This window comes from Falco naumanni, chromosome Z (assembly GCF_017639655.2).
Source record: "Falco naumanni isolate bFalNau1 chromosome Z, bFalNau1.pat, whole genome shotgun sequence".
Lineage (NCBI taxonomy): Eukaryota > Metazoa > Chordata > Aves > Falconiformes > Falconidae > Falco > Falco naumanni.
Genome location: NC_054080.1, coordinates 30,784,479 through 30,803,468, shown reverse-complemented (window position 1 = coordinate 30,803,468; position 18,990 = coordinate 30,784,479). Strand labels below are relative to the sequence as shown.

Sequence of the window (18,990 nt, the reverse complement as noted above, 5' to 3'; positions counted from 1 at the left end):
AGGTGACTAGCATGTATGCAGCACTGAAAAAGTTAAAGGGAACCACAGCACATAGAAATTACTCGTGCTGGTTATGTCTTCCTTTCTATGAAAATACAAAGCAATGTCCCTGAAATAAGTGAAACCACATTCATGCTGCCTCTTGCATACTGAATTAAGGCTCAGATGCCTCCTGCTTTAAATGCTACACTTTATGAACACAGCAATCCTTTGAGAGGACTGCATTACTCATAGAAGGCTTTAGTTTGCTCAAGAAAAGACGACCAACATCCATCAAACCAGACTGAAGAGCAGACAAAGAGAGGTAATAGCAACAGTGCTAACATGCAATAACCTTTTCCTTGCACCTATAAAGGATGCAATACATTAGAATATATAACACAAGTAACAGCTTGGTTGATTGGCTTGAGTGTAACACTGATCACACACCTTATTGATGCTTTGCCAGCATTATTATCTAAATTCTAGATTAGGGGCATGTCTTAGTTCCAGGATACTTACAGCTCCAAGGCTGCTAATAATACATGACCCGTCAGACTCCATACTGTACCAGCAGGATACCTCTTTGCCTCTCTTAACACCTTCTCTAGTCTCATAGCACCTCTCTTTGTTCCATTTGTTTACCAAGGGGCAAGCAAAGAAATAGAAAGAGTAAGTTGTTGCAAAGAAGCTATGAAGTTGACTGCTGGTTAGCAGACATGAAAGCAAGGACGGACTTTCTTCTTTTTGCAAACATTTCAAGCCAATGTAAATTGGGTCTATAGCTGTGACCATGCCTTCTCCCAGGAAGGTATCCCTAATGGGATCCATCTCAGCTAATATGGGCATCCAGCAGATATGGTAAAGGAACATTGCCTGTGTTCTCTCCATTCTCCTAAATGGAAGCCAGTGCCTCTGGAAGGTCCCTTAGAAGGTCAGTTAATGTTGCTTCTTTGAAGGGGCCTCAGAATCTGCTGGTTAGCTGCGTTAATTGTATTCATCAGTACATTTGCAGAAAATGCCCCTGAAGCCCACTTGTATTGCTTTGTTTAGTCTGGAAGCTGATGCACAATTGATTTACTGTCAGGTTGGAAGGATGCGCTGCTGTGAGAGTGTTCTGCAAGGTCTATCGCTCATTTTAATCAATTGCTTGAATGACAACATGGACACCTATCTCATTTTTGCTGTAGTGTAAGTGTAAACTGGATAATGTAAGGAAGTAAGAGATGCACAGCTTGTTAGGAGACAGAATACTTTGCATTACCAGGGGAAAAAACAGGACAGGTTTCATGCACACTAGCTTTTCTGCAGCTCTTTATCTAGATGATGGCAAGCTAAAAGGGGCTGCTACACAGAATAAAATTAACGTTACAAGTGCTCTCAAATATTGGCATGCAACAGATGCTTGGAGTGCAAAACCAAAGTTGTCTATCAAAAGAGGAATATTCAAGTGCACAAGCACAAGTGCACTCCCCGCAAGGGAGTGAGGACTCACCAGCAGTTCTGCTGAAAAAGAGACAACAGAGATCTAAACTACTGTCACAGTTAAGGCATGGAAGACACTAGAAAAATGAGACTAGGTTTTGTCCTGCCTCTGTAATTATTACAAGATCAGGATGAGATGGAAATCAATGCAATGTGCCAGGGAATAGCTCATATTGCAGAGTAAAGAGAAGAGCTACTAAATACAGCTCTCTCATTCTGACATACTGTAAGTGTATCGGGCAGCAAATAGTCCCAATGTTCCAAGTGATTGTGTTCTGCTGAAAATGTTTAAATGACCTTCACCCCGTTCCTTTTATTGGTGTTCAGCATATATGCCAATGCTGTGTTTCATCCTTCTCTAGCAAAGAACTACCACAGATCCTGTTAAAGACTTCATTATCACTTTTTGGACCAGAGAAAGTACACATGCTTACTCATAGGAAGAATTTGTAGTATCTTCCTCGGAGGTGCTGAGATCTGCTTGAGGAAAGCACAATTTTGAAGTGTTAAATAATGAAACAGTCTCTAATTAAAATTATTTGTGTTACCTTCCATTGTCAAGCTGGTGTATCCATTTCAACGCTGTGATGAGCTCAATGCTTCAGCTGGAATGTTACACAGATGAGTCTGTCACAATTATGCTGAAGTTTAGATAACAATGGAGAGCTTTTCATGACAAATATATTCTTCCGCCAAAACCGGTTCAACACTCTGCATCCTTCAATGTCATGGTGGCTGACCAGTTTGCAACACATCACTGTGTATCTGTGCTTGTGCTTATCTGTCTGATACAGATGCGCAGCAGTGAAACCACAGACCATTGTTTTTCACATGGACTATCACAGCTGAAGTCCAGCCTATTTCTGCCACGACACTGCACTGGAAAACTAAAGGTCATGCCCCAAAAAGCAGCAACAGCACCACTGCCTGTCCAGCTGGTTTCGTCTCACACATTTGTGGCTACAGGAACAGTCTTGGAAGAAATGCGTATTGGGTTCAGGCATACACTCTGCACTCATCAAATGACTAAATATAACTATGCTGATACACATAAAGGTCAGTGTAGTTATAAGCCAGACTGAGACTGCTAAAACCCAAAGGTCTGCTGACAGTACATAGACAGTGTTGAGAAAATGTCTGAAAATTATCTGCCATTTGGGACCAGAAGTCAGTGACATGCCAGGAATGAGAGCTACTGGAGAAGTAGCTGTGCTTCTGATAGCAGGCTAAGGCGATGGTGGACAGGGAGAAGAAAGCTCTCTGCTCAGAGTTTCTGTTCCCCAGTGTCCCTCAGGAGCCCCAGAATATGCTGTGAAACTGATAGGACTTCCCATATTGCCTTGAAAAATTATGTAATCCAACAGGCCAGAAAGGGAGAAAAATCCCTGGTTAGGCAATTCTGCCTCATTTATCAAACTGGCATGTGCTCATGACCACAGAGTCAGCCAAAAGTCAGCCAGGTCTCCAAGTGGCTGATTACAAATTGTCCTTGAGCAGCTAAGGCTGCAAGGGTAGGGCAGCTTCTCCAAGGAGAACACAAATTATGCCAGTACTCCTCTCTCCTCTCACTGCCCCAGAGGGTGCGTCTTGGCTTGTTTTTGAGGGCATGGAAGTGGATGTGAATGAGAGAAAAAAAACCCCAAACAAATCCTGTTCTGTCCAACGCAACTAATTTCTTATTTTTTAAAGAGCAGTTACTGTCAGTTTTAATACATGTCTTAATAAACACTGACTCTTGAGCTGGCTCCCTTATAAAGGCTTTGTAGTTAAGAGGAATAGGAATATGGACCTAGTTAATATGAATGCGCTGTTGAGTGTTCTACATTTCGTAGAATTATAGAATCATAGAATCATTTAGGTTGGAAAAGACCTTTGAGATCACCGAGTCCAACCATTAACCCAGGACTGCCAAGTCCATTATACACCATGTCCCTGAGCACCACATCTAACATGTTTTTTAAACACCTCCAGGGATGGTGATTCAACCACCTCCCTGGGCAGCCTGTTCCAATGCTTCACCACCCTTTCAGTGAAGAAAGTTTTCCTAATATCCAATTGAAACCTCCCCTGGCATAACTTGAGGCTGTTTCCTCTTGGCCTGTCACTTGGTTTCTGGGAGAAGAGACCTACCCCCATCTGCCTGCAGCTTCTTGTCAGGCAGTTGTAGAGAGCAATAAGGTCCCCACTGATTCTCTTTTTCTCCAGAATAAACAACCCCAGTTCCCTCAGATGTTCCTCATCAGATTTGTGCTCCAGACCCTTCACGAGTTTTGTTACCCTCTCTGGACATGCTCCAGCACCTCTACATTGCTTTTGAAGTGAGGGGCTCAAAACTGAAGATGGTATTCAAGGTGTCACCTCACCAGTGCTCAGTACACAGGGACAATCACTTCCCCTGTCCTGTTGGCCACACCGTTTCTGATACAAGCCAGGATGCTATTGGCCTTCTTGGCCACCTGGGCACACTGCTGGCTCCTGCCCAGCCGGCCGTCACCCAGCACCCCCAGGCCCTTTCCCGCCAGGCAGCTTTCCAGCCACTCCACCCCAAGCCTGTAGCGCTGTGTGGGGTTGGTGTGACCCAAGTGCAGGGCCCAGCACTTCTCCTTGTTGAACCTCATACAATTGGCCTTGGCCCATCGATCCAGCCTGTTCAGATCCCTCTTGCAGAGCCTTCCTGCCCTCCAGCAGATCAACACTCATGCTCAACTTGATGTCATCTGCAAACTGACTGAGGGTGCACTCAATGCCCTCATCCAGATTGTCAATAAAGGTATTAAGCAGGACTGTCCCCAATACTGAACCCTGGGGAACACCACTTGTGACCAGCTGACAGCTGGATGTAACAGCATTTACCAGCACTCTTTGTGCTTAGCTGTCCAGCCAGCTTTTAACCCAGTCTAGACTACACCCATCCAAGCTGTGAGCAGCCATGTTTCAAGCCAGTTACCTCTTACAAATTTCTTTGTTTCTAATTAAAAGGTTAGCAAACACAGTGAGCATTTGCCAGAACACAAGGAACTTCCAAGTTTCTCTGAATCCTGAACTGAATTTAACTACTCAGAGACTGTCACAGATATAATCACGGCTTGTACCAGGGAATCCTGGTACAAACTTGAACATGGAGTGATAATAATGGGGAATGGTGGATAACAGGAGTTGTTCTCCTACTGTTCTCATATAATCAATGCTGTCAAGGAAGGATTCCTTCTTGCTTATATTCAATGCCCTGTACAATGGCACCCTGCAACTGTGTGTACACACTAGTCCAGGGGTCCTCACACTTTTTAACCAGGGGCCGGCGCGGATGCAGTGGCAGGCAGCCATCTGCGGCTGCTTGGTTTCCCCCCCAACCCCCGGCGGGTCTGTAAATACCGGGGGCCGGATTGAGGACCCTGGGGGGCCGTATCCAGCCCGCGGGCCGTAGTTTGAGGACCCCTGCACTAGCAGGAGGTACATAGAGGTCACCTTCTCAGAAAGGCTAGCAGTTCAGCAAAGCCAGCCTGGTGTTTTTTCTGTGTGGCAATGAACATATCTAACAGATGGAGAGGGAGAGGAAATGTACTCTTAGCACAGAATGGTGCTTCAAAGGGTGCAATGGGCCTTCTGGAAGGAGATATCTGCTGGAACTGAGATTGTGAGCAGGCTCCATCAGCTGTGGTCCATGGTGCAGTACACCTAGAGGCAGTACAGGGTACCCTGTCACCATATGAATAAGGTCCTGTGCTTACCACTGGAAGCTCCAAAGCTTGCCCCATGCATGAAGGAGCTAATTCTCTCCCCATCCTAGGTGAGGATGCAATTTCTGCCAAAGATCGCCATGCTTTCTCATTCAAGCCAAGGCCAGGTCTTTCTGGGGGAGAACTGCATATAAATTGCCCCAGTGCAAATTGTTAAATTCTGTTGTGAGTCCAGTTTGTCACCAAATTACCATGCCATCACTAGCAGAGAGAACAAAAGCTCACTGGACTAAAGTCTCTGATAGATTAACCCCTAGGTGTATGCTTCACTAGCAGTTCACACCAGCTCTTTCAGCACCACCATGTGGATATTAGCTCTTAATCCAGAATGATGAGCTGATGAGCTATGTAAATTCACAGGGTATCGTTTATGTTTTCTTCATCTTCACTGCTGGGCCCAAGAAGCACCTGGCTTTAAATAATGGCAAGTGCCAGAATCTAGGCAGATGGTTGCACTGAAGAAGAAAGGCAAGAGTTTTATTGATGGGTAGCTGGAGTGCAGAGCCCTCGAACAAGATTTGCTGTTCCATTTTCACCTTTCCATTTTTGTCCTGGTAAGATGTCACCAGGAAGAATAGACCCCAGCATTTCTATGAAACACTGACAGCAGCTCTGACCATACCAAATAGCATTAGCAAAGTGTCATTAGATTTATGATGTTACCCCGTATCAGCTGCACCATTAAAAAATGTAGGCTCCTAAGGAGTATATGAGAAAGGGATCCCCAACAGTGCCACACAGGTAGACAGGGGTGATTTACTGCTCTGTGCAGGGTGATAACATGGGTGTGAATCATCAGATGCCTTGACAAAGCAGCTAGATGGGAGCTTGCATGACAAGGTAAGAAAGAATTATCAGGGCAGAGGCCTGCCCGTCTTTCTCACATGGACTATGTATAGCATTCCTGACCCTGTGGGATTGACTAAACAAACAGGTCCTCTCTGTGCCTCCTCGGGGCACTGCAGCAGTCCTGGACTAGCTGAAAGGATACAAAGGATGCCAATGAGATCCTTCTGCTAGGCACCGCATACCGGATGAGGAATACCACATAGTCTGTTACTGATGGATACATCTCCAACTAATGGTTCCTAAGCTCTCCTGTTAAGTGGTTTCAGACCCCTGTTAACATTGAAGTAAAACAAAGAGAAATAACATCCTGACAGGAGGGTTCATGAACTGAGGGAAAAACCAAGACTGTAAGATAGTCCAGTGTCCATATCTGTGTATGCTAGCTATTGAGACAGAACAGAAAATTAACCATGAAAGTCAATATAAAAGCACAGCATGGAGGAGATACGGAAAAGCATCTGAAATCATATGCAAATGTGTCTCATATGCTTTCAAATTTCAGATGGCACTCAGACTACTTGAAATCAAGTATGGCCTTTCCCCTTGAAGTCAGTCACATTTAAGGCCTTCTAGGGCCTTCAAAGCCCTCAAATTACACAACTGGCCTTTATCTTCTGTGGTATCTTGGTATCTCTGAATGATCCTTCCCAATGGAGAAAAAAATCCCTACAAAGGTGAATAGCACTTCCTTCTTACAAACTGTTTGAAATTATTAGAGTGTGAACTCCAAGCTGCACTTGGAGCAAATCTGGCTCATGCCATAACAGATAAGCTCAGCCATCAGCCTCGTATAGTGTCCCCCTGAACATCTGCATACTGCTTCCTTACCAACCCGCTCCTCCCCAATACCAGGAATTTCAGCACAAATACAGGAACAAGAATTTTCGCAGACACTTCTCCCTGAGCTCTCCCCTGATCCCCGAGGAACTTCTTTAAGCCCTGAAGTATCAAAGGCAGATTTTGGCACAGAGGGATACTTCTTTCATGTGTTGCTGAAACCAAATGTATCTCCAGGCTGGTAAGGAGACCATCTGCCTCACACTGTAGAGAACAGACCTCGCAGCTCTGAGACACCTTCCGGAGACCGAAGCAGTAAGTGAGCAGCAAGACTATGCACTACAGTTGAACCTGGGTGATGGGATTTTCAGAGGAGGAATGGGTATGCCTGCTCTCTCCTGCCATCAGGAAATATATTTACAGCATCAGCTTTCCACAGTGTCAGAGACAGGAACAAGAGCAGAATGCCAGCTGCTTTTTTACCTGGTGAAGTTGTCACACTTGAATGTGCAGATGGCAACAGTGTGAGGGCATGCTGCTCAGCTGCAGATGATGTGGTAATACAGCAAGAAGCCATGCTATACATCAAGTCCAAAGAGACAGAAGGTACTTCTCCTACCACTTGGAGTCCATGCATAAATCTAGTGCTAGGTTCCATCCACAGCTTCATCCCTGCTGCAGATATCTACCTAGAGACATCTACCTAGGAGTGTAATTTGAATGTACATATCTTCAGGGATTAAGACCTCTTATTGGATCCTTTCCCTCCCTGAACTTCATGGGAAGAGGAATTTTATTTTCCAGGTTGTCCTGTGCTGAACAGACTTGGTTTTGTTCTGTTTTCTGAGCTTTAAGTAAAAGGAGAAAATAGATGAGGAAACAAATATGACACTGAGCCAATGCTACCTGGCTGTCATGTCCTTAACCTAAAGGATAATTTGGTTACCCAAGACTGCATAGGATGGGTTGTTTTCAGCTGGAGTTTGGTCACCTGCTTTGCAAACTCTACCTGGATGACTTATTTGCCCTCCTGATGTCTCTGACGATTTATTAGAGAACCTGCAGGTGCATTAAAATTATAAATAATGTACAAGTGTCAATGTGTTTTATGTATTCACATAAAAAAAACCCACATTGTTAATTAACATGATGTTAATGCATTTCCTGACTTTGGGCTTATTTTGGATTTAAAGCTTATTTCAAATCTTTTATAAATTGGATCATAACCTTTTCTTCTTACCATGAAATACATAACTTTTCATTGAATCACTTTTGCATTCCCTACTACCAGCCAAGGCTATTGCGAGATGACTGTCACCCAAAAGCTACTAAAACTAATGCTTGTCACTTAATCCCAGCTATAATTTCCAGCTAACCAACAAGGCAAAAAAATGAATTACTTTATCAACCCCAGCCTCTTTACAGCTGCTTTATTCCCAACTATAACACAACCAGTTATAATTGAGTTGCAGTTTAATCAACTAAGTGGGCCACCCCGTGAGGAAAAAGAAAAAAAAAAAAAAAGAAAAAAGAAAAAAAAGAGTAAAAAGCAGAGAGAATCTAGGTCACTCTGTTCTTAAGACAACAAAATAGATAATTGCTTCACTCCAAAGCATCCACACTGCACTTGGGATATGATTGAGATCTTATGTAACTAATATCATCTCTGGCTTAGTCAGCCCCTCCCTAATTATGTGCCACAAATGCCTCTTCCATGCACATCCAGCACTGGAGATGTTAGATCTAACCCACCATTTTCAGACTGTGTGGAAACAAGAAATACCCCAACCCATGAGGTTGAGGAGATTTGTGTGAGTTTTTAAAAAGAAGGGGAAGAAAACCCCTGTGATTATTTTACTTGCAGCTGCAAGAAATTAGTAGAACTGCTACTTAGAGTGACAGATCTCTGTCAAAACTGACATGTTTAGAACAGTTAAAATTTGTAAATTACATTATGCTGTATCAGAACAGTGCCTGTGAGGGCTCATGGCCCTGTTGTGCAAAATCAAGCCTCAGGTTTCACTGACAGTTCAGAGTTTGCCTCTTGTCAATTGCAGTCTTTCAATTAGGACTACTTTTTTAAGCACATAAAAAGGACCTAGTCTTCTACAGTACAAAGCACAATACACATTAAATCGAGTCCTAAATAAATATCAGGCAGATAACCATGTAAGAACTAGCAATAAGACAGCATGTCTATTAGTTGAAAGAAAAAAAAATTGGTATTCTTAACACAGAGTGGGCAATTCACGGTAGCTAGCTGGAGGTAAAACAACATTGAAGCTGACATATCCTGCATTTATCCCAGAGAGGGGATTCAAGATGTGAAGCAGAGTTACAGCTGTAGCAGCTTTGCCTTCACTTAAGCCGCTGTGGAAGCAGAACATTCTTGTCTGTGGTGGTGATCGAGAGGATGCATTTTACCCATCTATTTTAAGCAACTCTTACAGCAGCTGCCAGCATAGCAGGAGCACATGTGCACTGTCTTAGAGCAGGGGAACTGAAATCCAGGCAGAAGCAGTACCACCTGAGAAGTTTTACTAGGTAACAGTTAAAAGGCAAAACCAAAAGTCCCAATTGAGTGTCTTAGCCAGGAGGCAAGTCATTGTCTCCATTAATGGAGAACTCGAGCCACATGACCAGAAAAGGGAGCACCTTGACATGGTGTTCAGAGAGATATGAATTGCACTGGGATGTCTGTCTGGCAGAGTGCTCGCTGGCAATACAAGAAGATGTACAGTCAGCAGACAGGGATGGCAGATTCGTCTTCTCTTCCAGAAGCCAATATCTTGCTATGGCAGTGATCTGGTGTCCTACCATCTGCGTGTGTGTCCTTGCAGAAGGTTTTGTTTGGGTAGGCACTCCTGAAGTAATCAGGTAGTTTTAAGGAGACTTGGGGTGGAAAGTTAACAGCCATGGGGGCAGAGCCTCTTAATGCTACAGGGGACATTTAAGCCCAAGGGATTCATACATCTACATATATGAATATAAAACATGTCTTTTTTTCCTCAGTACTAAGATAGCATAAGGCACCTTCTTAAAGTGCCTTTCCTAGGCAGAGATTTAAGCCACATCAAAATGTGAGCCTAAGTCCAGGATATTGCCAGGGTAGAAAGCAGGAGCATAAACTGAGTCTAATAATCTCCCATCACAAATAAGACAGTAAATATTGGTATTGAAGAAGATAACAGCAATAGCTTGTTCTCAGACAACTGTTCAAAACTGGGAGAAAATTCCAGGGAAACACCTCATTCTGAAATCATTTATTTCTCAACTGTAGCATAAAACAAACAAATGAACAAATGTATTGAAAACAACTGCTTCCATCTGAACTGCAGGTCAAAGTCAGCATGGAGGGAATTTCAAGTTATGCAAAACTCAAAACCTCTGCCCGTGTTTAAACACCACAGGTAGAAAAATATCCACTGTAGCTGTGAGCTTGCTTTACTCAGAAGCAACCTGGTCAGCTAGTCTAGAAATTACTTTGCAAATCCACAAAGTCCTTTGGAATAAAATCGCTTTCAATCTTATAGTTGATTTCAGATCATCCTTGAGGCAGTGAGATAATACAGCTGGTAGACCTCTCCTCCTCTCATACAGACATGAAAGGGCTAAAAAGTTTTCAGAAAAGGGAAAGTTAACTACAGCTGTTTCAGCCTCACCCGGAGGGGCACGCTGCTAGTTCCCACTGAGCTGGGCCAGACCCCTGGGCATGTTGTAACACATATTGTAACAAACAAGCTAAGCCTCTTTTAAAGATGATTTTGTTATTATGGACAGTCTCACAAGTGCAGAGCCAAAGATGTCTGCTTTCTATAGAGGCACTCAGAACAGAAATTTCCTGACTCTCTGGCTCTATCTCTCTGGGCATGCACAATTACACTGATACATTATTTGAAACCGTCCTGAGACTTGGCTTCCATTTCTCCCAGCTTCCCCCAACAGCAGGCTGCTGTTCTCTTCTTCTAGCCAGAAACACTTCTAATTCCTGGCTTGAGTATGCTCATGACCAATTTATTCATATTATTCTTTTACCAATATTGTCCTTCACTTTAAGTAGCTCATCCTTCACTGCAGTGTTTACCTCTCTCATGTATTTAGAGAAAGCAGTTGTGTCCCTTCTTAACCTTTTTCCTCATGATTTTAATGCATCTCCATGTAATTATAAATTTACTTTTTCATGCTCTTTTTAATCTGTCACTGTGCAGCTTGGCTGACATGGAACAGGAACTGCTGATATTTAATTTAGATTGTGCACTGAGAAAAACACCAAGGAGAAAGTTGCAATTGTCACAAGAAAAGTGTTCTAAATATACAGAATGAAAAAATATTTAAAAGACTCTCTATTTCTAACAGGGACCGAGGTTTTTCTAAACACTCTCCAAAGTTTTATTCCCAGCTAAAACTGTGCACAGGAGGAGCTATGTTGATATGCTGGCAGTTACCAAAACCTCTGAATATTTTCTCATTCTCCTCATTTTTTTTTTGTTTGGGTTTTTTAAATAAAAAGACTTTCATTTAATGAAAAAATACATCTGAAGGAAACCGCAAAAATTGGTTCATTCACAAAGAACAAAACATTTCACTCAGTAAGAGCCATACATTGATTCAAGGAAGAGTGGCATGCATCCACTTAACCACAGCATAAATTAGATGGTTGTCACAGATTAAAAATACATCTGTTTTGATATGATGTCTTAGTCTCATGCAGTCTTTCAGGTTTGTGATGAGTCTTTCTCTTCTTGGTTGCTGAGAAAAGGCAAACTGTGTATTTAAAAGCTTTTCATGAAAAAAAACATGTTTTAGTAAAACCTTTACAAAAACCTCTTGCAAATTAGAATTTTAATTAATACTTGCATTTTCAAGGAATTTAATGCACACGTACACTTAAGACAGGCACTGGAACAGGGACAAACCAGGCAGTCCCACACAGTTTCTGCCCCTTCACTGGGCATGCAGAGTCTTACACTGCATGCAATAACATGGTGGGAGGAAGGCAAAATGAACAAGAAAGTTTCATTGCCAATATTAAGTCAAGTACAAACATTCAAGTCCATTACGTGCACAAGTTCAATTCTGGCAAGCTGCTGAAAGCAGAACAAGGAGTGACAGAAGGCAAAAGGAATGCTATTCCCTTCCCATGAAAAGAAGGGCAGTGTTCAGATGCCTGTGAATCATATGCAACTGTGTCCTGCTCTTGGGGTAATGGAGCCACATACTGCTTCCCATGCAAAGGGAACTGGGAGAGACACCAGAGAGCAACTGACCTTCCCAAGCGTGCCCAAGGTTCTCCCACAGACAAGGCCAGCAGCTGAGACTATTTCCCAGTTACCTTAAACCAAAGGTTAAAACTTCTTTTCTGCTGGTCAGCTTTGCCTGTGCTTACCAGGAAAAAGGAAGAGGTGGATCCAGGGACACAGAACCATGGCACTCCAGCTGTCTGCCAGCCTAAGCATTGCCACACATATCTTTGCCATCCCTTTTCCTTTAATTGTTGTCTGCCTCCCTCTTCATTGCTCCTATTCTCTACAGAGACAAAGAGTTATCAAAACAGCTGCACCATTCCAGACTTAGGGTTTTTTATTTCTTTCCTTATTTTCTACAGAAGATAATTCACAGCTCTTTGAATCCTGAATTTCTGTTTGTGTTGCACGTTTGACATTCCTTCAAGGTCACTATCACTGTAAATAAGCCACAAGACTCAAATCATCCTGCAAAACCGTAAGTAGCTGCTAAGCAGCTTCATTCCTGTAGGTAACGAGAAATTCAAATTGTAAAAAGATGCACATCAAAGTTAGTGATTAAATTTATTGTTTGTACTAATGCATTGCTGCAGTGACATCATCCACCCAATTTGAAATCAACTCATTTAAAACTGTGTGTGTGTAAAAAAACTAATAAATTCTTGAATTGCAGACCATGATCAATTTGTCCCTAATAGAGAGACGCAATTTGTTTGAAGTATTTTGTTTGCAATATGCACCATGATTTGTAGGAGTGTTAGTAAGATCACTAGTAACCTTTGCCATGTCTGTATCTGCAGCTGTTAACCTTTAGCAAACCACATTGACGATCTGCTCAGCAACCTGTAGAAATTCTCAGCAAAGCCTTACACCCTTTGAGACATGTCATCCAGCCACTAAAGCCAATCTGCAAGAAACAGAACTGCCTGTATCCAAGCTCTCACAATCAAGCTGTTGGGGGGAAAATAAGATGCCAACCAACATAGTTCTCAAAGCCATAACTTAGCAGATGCTTACAGTTCTGTGTAGCCTTGAGCGAGCACTTGATTTCAGCACATGCAATGACTATACAAAGGCAGTGCAGAGTTGCAAGTTCTCAAACAGGAGTACCCAAGGCTAAGGCAGAGTGTTCTCTGTCCCACCACTGAAAGAGGAGAGTCAGAGAACCTGGAAGAGCCACAGCATGCTACATCTCCAGCTATTGGAAGTGGGAGTATAAATCCTGCAGCTTTGAGGGACTAATATCCAATAGTCACCACTTTATGAACTATATCCATTTTCCAAGGGCCTGAAAAACTATGGATTCCCACCCTAGAAAATACTAGAACCTGCATCTGTCAGCCTCAGCACCAGCCTCTCTTTCCTTTGAGCACTATCATGTCAGGTTTGAAGAAGTGACCATGGTATTGAAGCAGAAGAGCATGCATTTTCATGCAGCTCTCTGACCTGAGACAAGCCAGGGGCCACACACTGGAGATCTGTCCCTTTCTTTATGCCAGCCTTTCCTGTTTACCAGCACTTCTTTTCCAGGCCTCCTCAACAATCTGGTGACCTTCAAAATCTGCTGGAGGATTTCTGTTCTCCATGTAGCTTCCAGAGAATTCATACTGCAATTTTCCATGCAAATATCTTCCTGCTAGGATGGATTTTTGTGCTGTTGGCCTTGGAGGTGCTCCAGAATGAGACAGTCATTCCTGTCCTCCACAAGGGCAGGGTGTCTCTCTTCCCTTAAGAATGGAGAACCTCTGCAGATATAAATTAGATCATTTGGAACCCTGTACATTACTGCAGCACTAACAAACACAAGCAGTCCATTCACTCTCAACTTATCTCAGCAAGATTTCTAAAGACGTGGTCTGCACGTATTTGATTTCATAGCTCTATCTTCACTTCTGGTCGAAGCACGAAGCTCTCCCATGTATATCAGCATTCAAATATACCTGCCTTCTTTCATGGCTGTCCTTTTGCCAGCACATGAGCTAGTGAATAGGTCTCCACAGCTAACAGCTGAACTACGGTCTGAACTTCCCTGTCTCTGAGGACCAGCACAAAGGCAAACCAGCAGCTTACATTTTCAGAGTCTCATTTCACCAGGAAGGTCTGAATAAGTGTAATGCATAATGCACTAGTCTCCTGCCCAGCTCTAAATCCACTGCTGCAGGTAGTGTTTTCTATCAACACAGGACAACAAAAATCAGCATTGAAAAATGTTATTTGTGCCAAAAGTATGTAGCTGGCAAGAAACCATAATTTTTCTCTACTCTACCCCCCTTGAGAACCAACTTCAATTATGAAAGACACACCAAAAAAAAGCCAGAAATATTCAGGTGTACAACAACAGATGTCAAAATGAAAAGTATGCAGAATTTCCTTTGAAGTGAACAAAGAATCAAAGAGAAGCATCTTTTGTTCTGTCATGAAGGAATCCTAGACAAACTCCTCAATGCATGTGAAACTTCCTTATTTCTTCCTCTCTCTCCTCTCCAAGAGGGAAAACTTCCTTATTTCTTCCTCTCTCTCCTCTCCAAGTGGGAAAACTTCCTGCTTATCCATGCCATTCTATTCCAAGCAGGCTCCTGGCAAGCAGATGCTCAGCAGGAGAAATCTTAGTTAAGCTCTTTGTGGTGTACCTTTACAATCAGCAGGCTGAAGGTTGCTCATTTCCTCCAACAATACTAAATAAGCATACTGCTCTCAACGCCTGCTTACAAATAAGGCAAACATAAGTAAGATCCCAGCAGACACAAGTGAGAGTATTTGTAGGGTTACAACAACAACACACCCAACAGAGGCAAACAAACATAAAATGAAGGTTTCTCAAGAAAGGCACAGGAAGAAAGGACCTGGCCAGTTTTCCTCCTTCTGGTTTGGATCATGGATGAAATAAATCAGCTGACCCTCAATGTAGTTGTTTCACTGGTATCATCTCCACGATCAACAATTTGCTTCCTTGGAAGATATCTTGCTCCTTGGCTTTAATGGGAATTCCTGAAGAACAATCTAAGCACTGTAGGCTTCCATTGGAAGATCTGGCCTCAAATAAATTAACAAGGAAAATCCAAGGCTGATATAGATTAATCAGCCTTGCACAGCTATAGAACCTATGTTAGTTTTGTTTTTCTGGAAGCACTAAGACACCTCCATGGGATTTTCCTTTCTATCCTTGTCTTGGCAACAGATATCAAGACTGCACTCAATCCAATTTCTTGAAGAAAATAGCTTTGCCAGCAGCATGCATTAGGCAAAAAAAAAAAGGCCTATAAAACCATTCCTTGTGAAAAATGTATCCATCAGACACCAACACTACCTCTTCATCTTCAAAATGTCATTACAATGCATATACTCAAAGCATGAGACAAGGAAAAAGGGATCCAGAAGATAATACATCAAGAACACAACCATACTACAAACAGGCTGCAGAATTCATCTTATACTCTTACTCAAGAATTTATAGAATAGAATAGCCTAGAATAGTATAGTTCAGTGGAAGGGACCTACAATGATCATCTAGTCCAACTGCCTGACCACTTCAGGGCTGAACAAAAGCTAAAGCCTGTTACTAAGGGCATTGTCCAAACACCTCAAATTCTGACATGGGTGGCATGGGGTATCAACCACCTCTCTACAAAGCCTGTTCCAGTGTTTGACTGCCCCCCCAGTAAAGAAGTCTGAACCTCCTCTAATGAAGCTTTGAGCCATTCCCATACATCCTGTCACTGGACCCCAGGGTGACGGGGTCAGCACCTCCCTCTCCACTTCCCCCCCTCAGGCAGCTGTAGGGAGCAATGGGGTTACCCTCAGCCTCCTTCTCTCCAAACTAGACTAACCCAGAGTCGATAGCAGCTCCTCACAGGGCATGCCTTTCAGCCCTTCCACCAGCTTTGTTGCCCTCCTCTGGACGCATTCAAGTACCTTAACATCCTTTTTAAATTTTGGGGCCCAGAACTGCACAACATATAGGCAGATGTTATCTGAGAACAAAGGTAGATAGGCTCCCAAGATCTACCACATGCTACAGGGGGCTGGAGACCTCTGTCTCATCTCAGATTCTTAAGTCTTTGTGATTTGGAAGCACCTGACTGCAAAATGAAAGACCTTACGTGTCACAGGTTTCAAGGATTACAAGCTAAAGAGACCCCAGAAGTACACCAGTGCTATTTGTTGGCAGTGCAACTTGCTGTTCTGCATTACAGTTTCTGTACTGCTCCAGGACTTCACACGTTAACATAACCAGAGGAGCACAGTCTAGCTGATGCATGAGGTCCCAGAACAGGAGAGAGGCTCAGCAGAGAACTGCAAATGTGAGAAACAAGAGGCTGAATTGGAGAAGGAAAAAGCAGAAAACACTGGTTATTTCACTGTCTGTTCCATCCTGGACAGGTCTGTATTTCCTCTAACTGCAATCAGTCTCACTGAATGCCCCAGGGAAAATCAAGGACGTAATCCTCACATCACAAGCAAGTAAAGTGAAGCAAATGCAGCAGCAAAATACACACTCCGTAAGTCACACAGAAGGCCACTGCTAAGATGTTGTTAAACACTGGTACTGTTTCCATTCAGGCTTGTCTAGCATTCACACACACATCTTCACTAATGTAAGCTTAGCACAGGGGCTGCTTTTTCAGAGCTTACGGACAGTGACTTATATCCCGTTGTCTTCAGGAGGGTTTAAATCGCTGCCTACCTTCAAGGACAAGGGGACTCCCTCTGGACTGTGTTTGTCGTATACCTCACTGAACCAAAGCTGCCAGTAAGGGACATTAAGTAGGCAGTCCCCCCCTGCTGACATATTCCAGATGGCAATCTGGTTGCATTTGCCTTCTGCCTACAGTATTTCAAGAATACTTATGAACGAAAACAAGTCTCCGCTGAATCTTGACAGATAAAGAAGTGAATGCCAAGCAGCAGTCCTCACTCTAAGCTGCTGTCAATACAACAGAAAATCATGCCTGTAATATAGCACGGTGATTAACTATCCAGAAACTCTAACATACCCTTCCTCCTGATGGGATTTGCATTGTGCAATGAGTTCAAGGGGTAGCACAAAGAAGAAATTTAGACAGTACCATTCATATGCATAATTATTCATGATTATTTTTATCATTATATGTTATGATTATTTATGAAATTAATTACATGATTTATCCACAGGCTGATACTAGGAAAAGTCACTATTTAAGGCAGGCATCCCAGCTAGACATTTCTTCTATGCATGGTAATAAAAGAAGCACATCAAAAGGGGCTTGCACAACACCATGTAGTACAGAATCAGAGCTATTGTGTGTTCTGTATATCCATAACTTCACAGCATTCTGGCCTGCACAATGCTAGTTTCTGCTGTAAGAAATCTGTCTCTTCAACCACATCATGATCCCACCTCAGACAAATCCCTTGCACCTTCCCATGGGCTTTCTCCTTCTCCTTTTCCATATGAAAATGGCTAAGACCCTTGGGCCCTCAAGTATCCCAGTAACAGGATGACAGCCAGCAGAACTTTTGTACCATTCAAAAAATCCCAAGCAGACAGCAGAATTAATTCAGAGGTGTTCTGAGAAAAGCCACATTAAACTAAAATAATGAAAACCACAAGAAAATCTCCCTGAAAGTGGGGATAATTTAAAAGCTTACTAGCAGATCACACCTTGCATCCTAGCCAAAGCAAGCCTGTCACCCACCAGCAGTTTAATGCTTTACTCAGTTTGGGCATTTGCCTTTGGATGTCAGAACTGGCAGACAAAAAAAGGTTCTGGCTCCATAATTAAGGAAACAAACTGTAACCTTTAGTCCTTGGTTTGCTGCGCCAGTGTGGCCAGATGGCATGCTTGCATCAGCTTGAGCTTTAGCTCCAGTGGGAAACAAGTATCCAAAACCACCTTTACTTTCCATGTTATATTTGCTCTGAGATATCTTGTTTATCCTCTTTGAAACTATTTCTGATTTAAAAATAAGTCTCCATGAATTAACATTTCCTGGATTTTATCACTCTGCAGTGACTTCTTTATTGAGTAAGCGGGCAAGTTCCAGACACATTAAGTCATCCGGGAGAAGAGCTGGTGACCTGGGCAGCATCTTGACAGATATCACCAAAAGATGCTTCTTGAATTTGCCTTCTCATCAACTGCTATTATAACGCAAACCCTGACCCTGGCATGCAACGTTATGTTAGAATGAAAGTCTGCCCAGAGTGAATGCTGTTAAGCATCAGCAGACAGTTTCCAACTCAGGTTAGTCACTAAGCTGCAAGAAAAGGCATGCATCTCAGCTGTTACTCCTCTGCTGCAACCTTCCTCCCCCTGCCTCTAACTGCAGTCTCTAAGCAGTTATTTCCCTTTAGTGGATTCAGTGATCTCCAGCTGCAGTGGCTGTATTTCCAGTTTGCAGGTAAACTTTCTCATTTCTGTGCAAGCAACCTTATATCACTGTAGCAAACTGCAAAACCTGCTCTTCTCAAATCTATTTGTCCTTCAAAAGAGGCACTGAAGAGTAATGCTACTACCATAAAGAATGTTAGCTTCTCACAGTTATCTTCATATCTTGCTATTTTGTGCAATCAAATTAGACTCTTTCTTCTTTAGTTCAATCTTCCCATTCAGAACAGCCCAACTAAAACTTGGGTTGCTTTTTCTGTTCTTAACTGTGAGAATTTTTCGCCGTTGGTGAAAAAAAGAGAGACACACACAAGAGTTCCTTTGCTTTCAGAGATGAAAATCACATTTCCATGCCATGGGAGGGAGTCCTGCAGTAAATGCTGAAGCCGCATAAGACACCAATAACACTATGCATGAAACATTCTTACATTCCCATGATTCTACAGTTTCATCAAAGGAAAATGAACACATAAGATAATGGTACAAAAGAGAATGAGCAGAACCACCTCGCTGACTTCTTCTGATGACAACTATTCCAGTTCCCAATAGTAG

At 42.8% G+C, this 18,990-nt stretch overlaps 1 protein-coding gene across 1 annotated transcript in view; it reads right to left on the bottom strand.

Moving 5' to 3' along the window:
* CPLX1 (complexin 1) overlaps positions 1–18,990 on the bottom strand; it is a 115,640-nt gene that overhangs the window by 94,570 nt on the left and 2,080 nt on the right. The window lies entirely within an intron of this gene.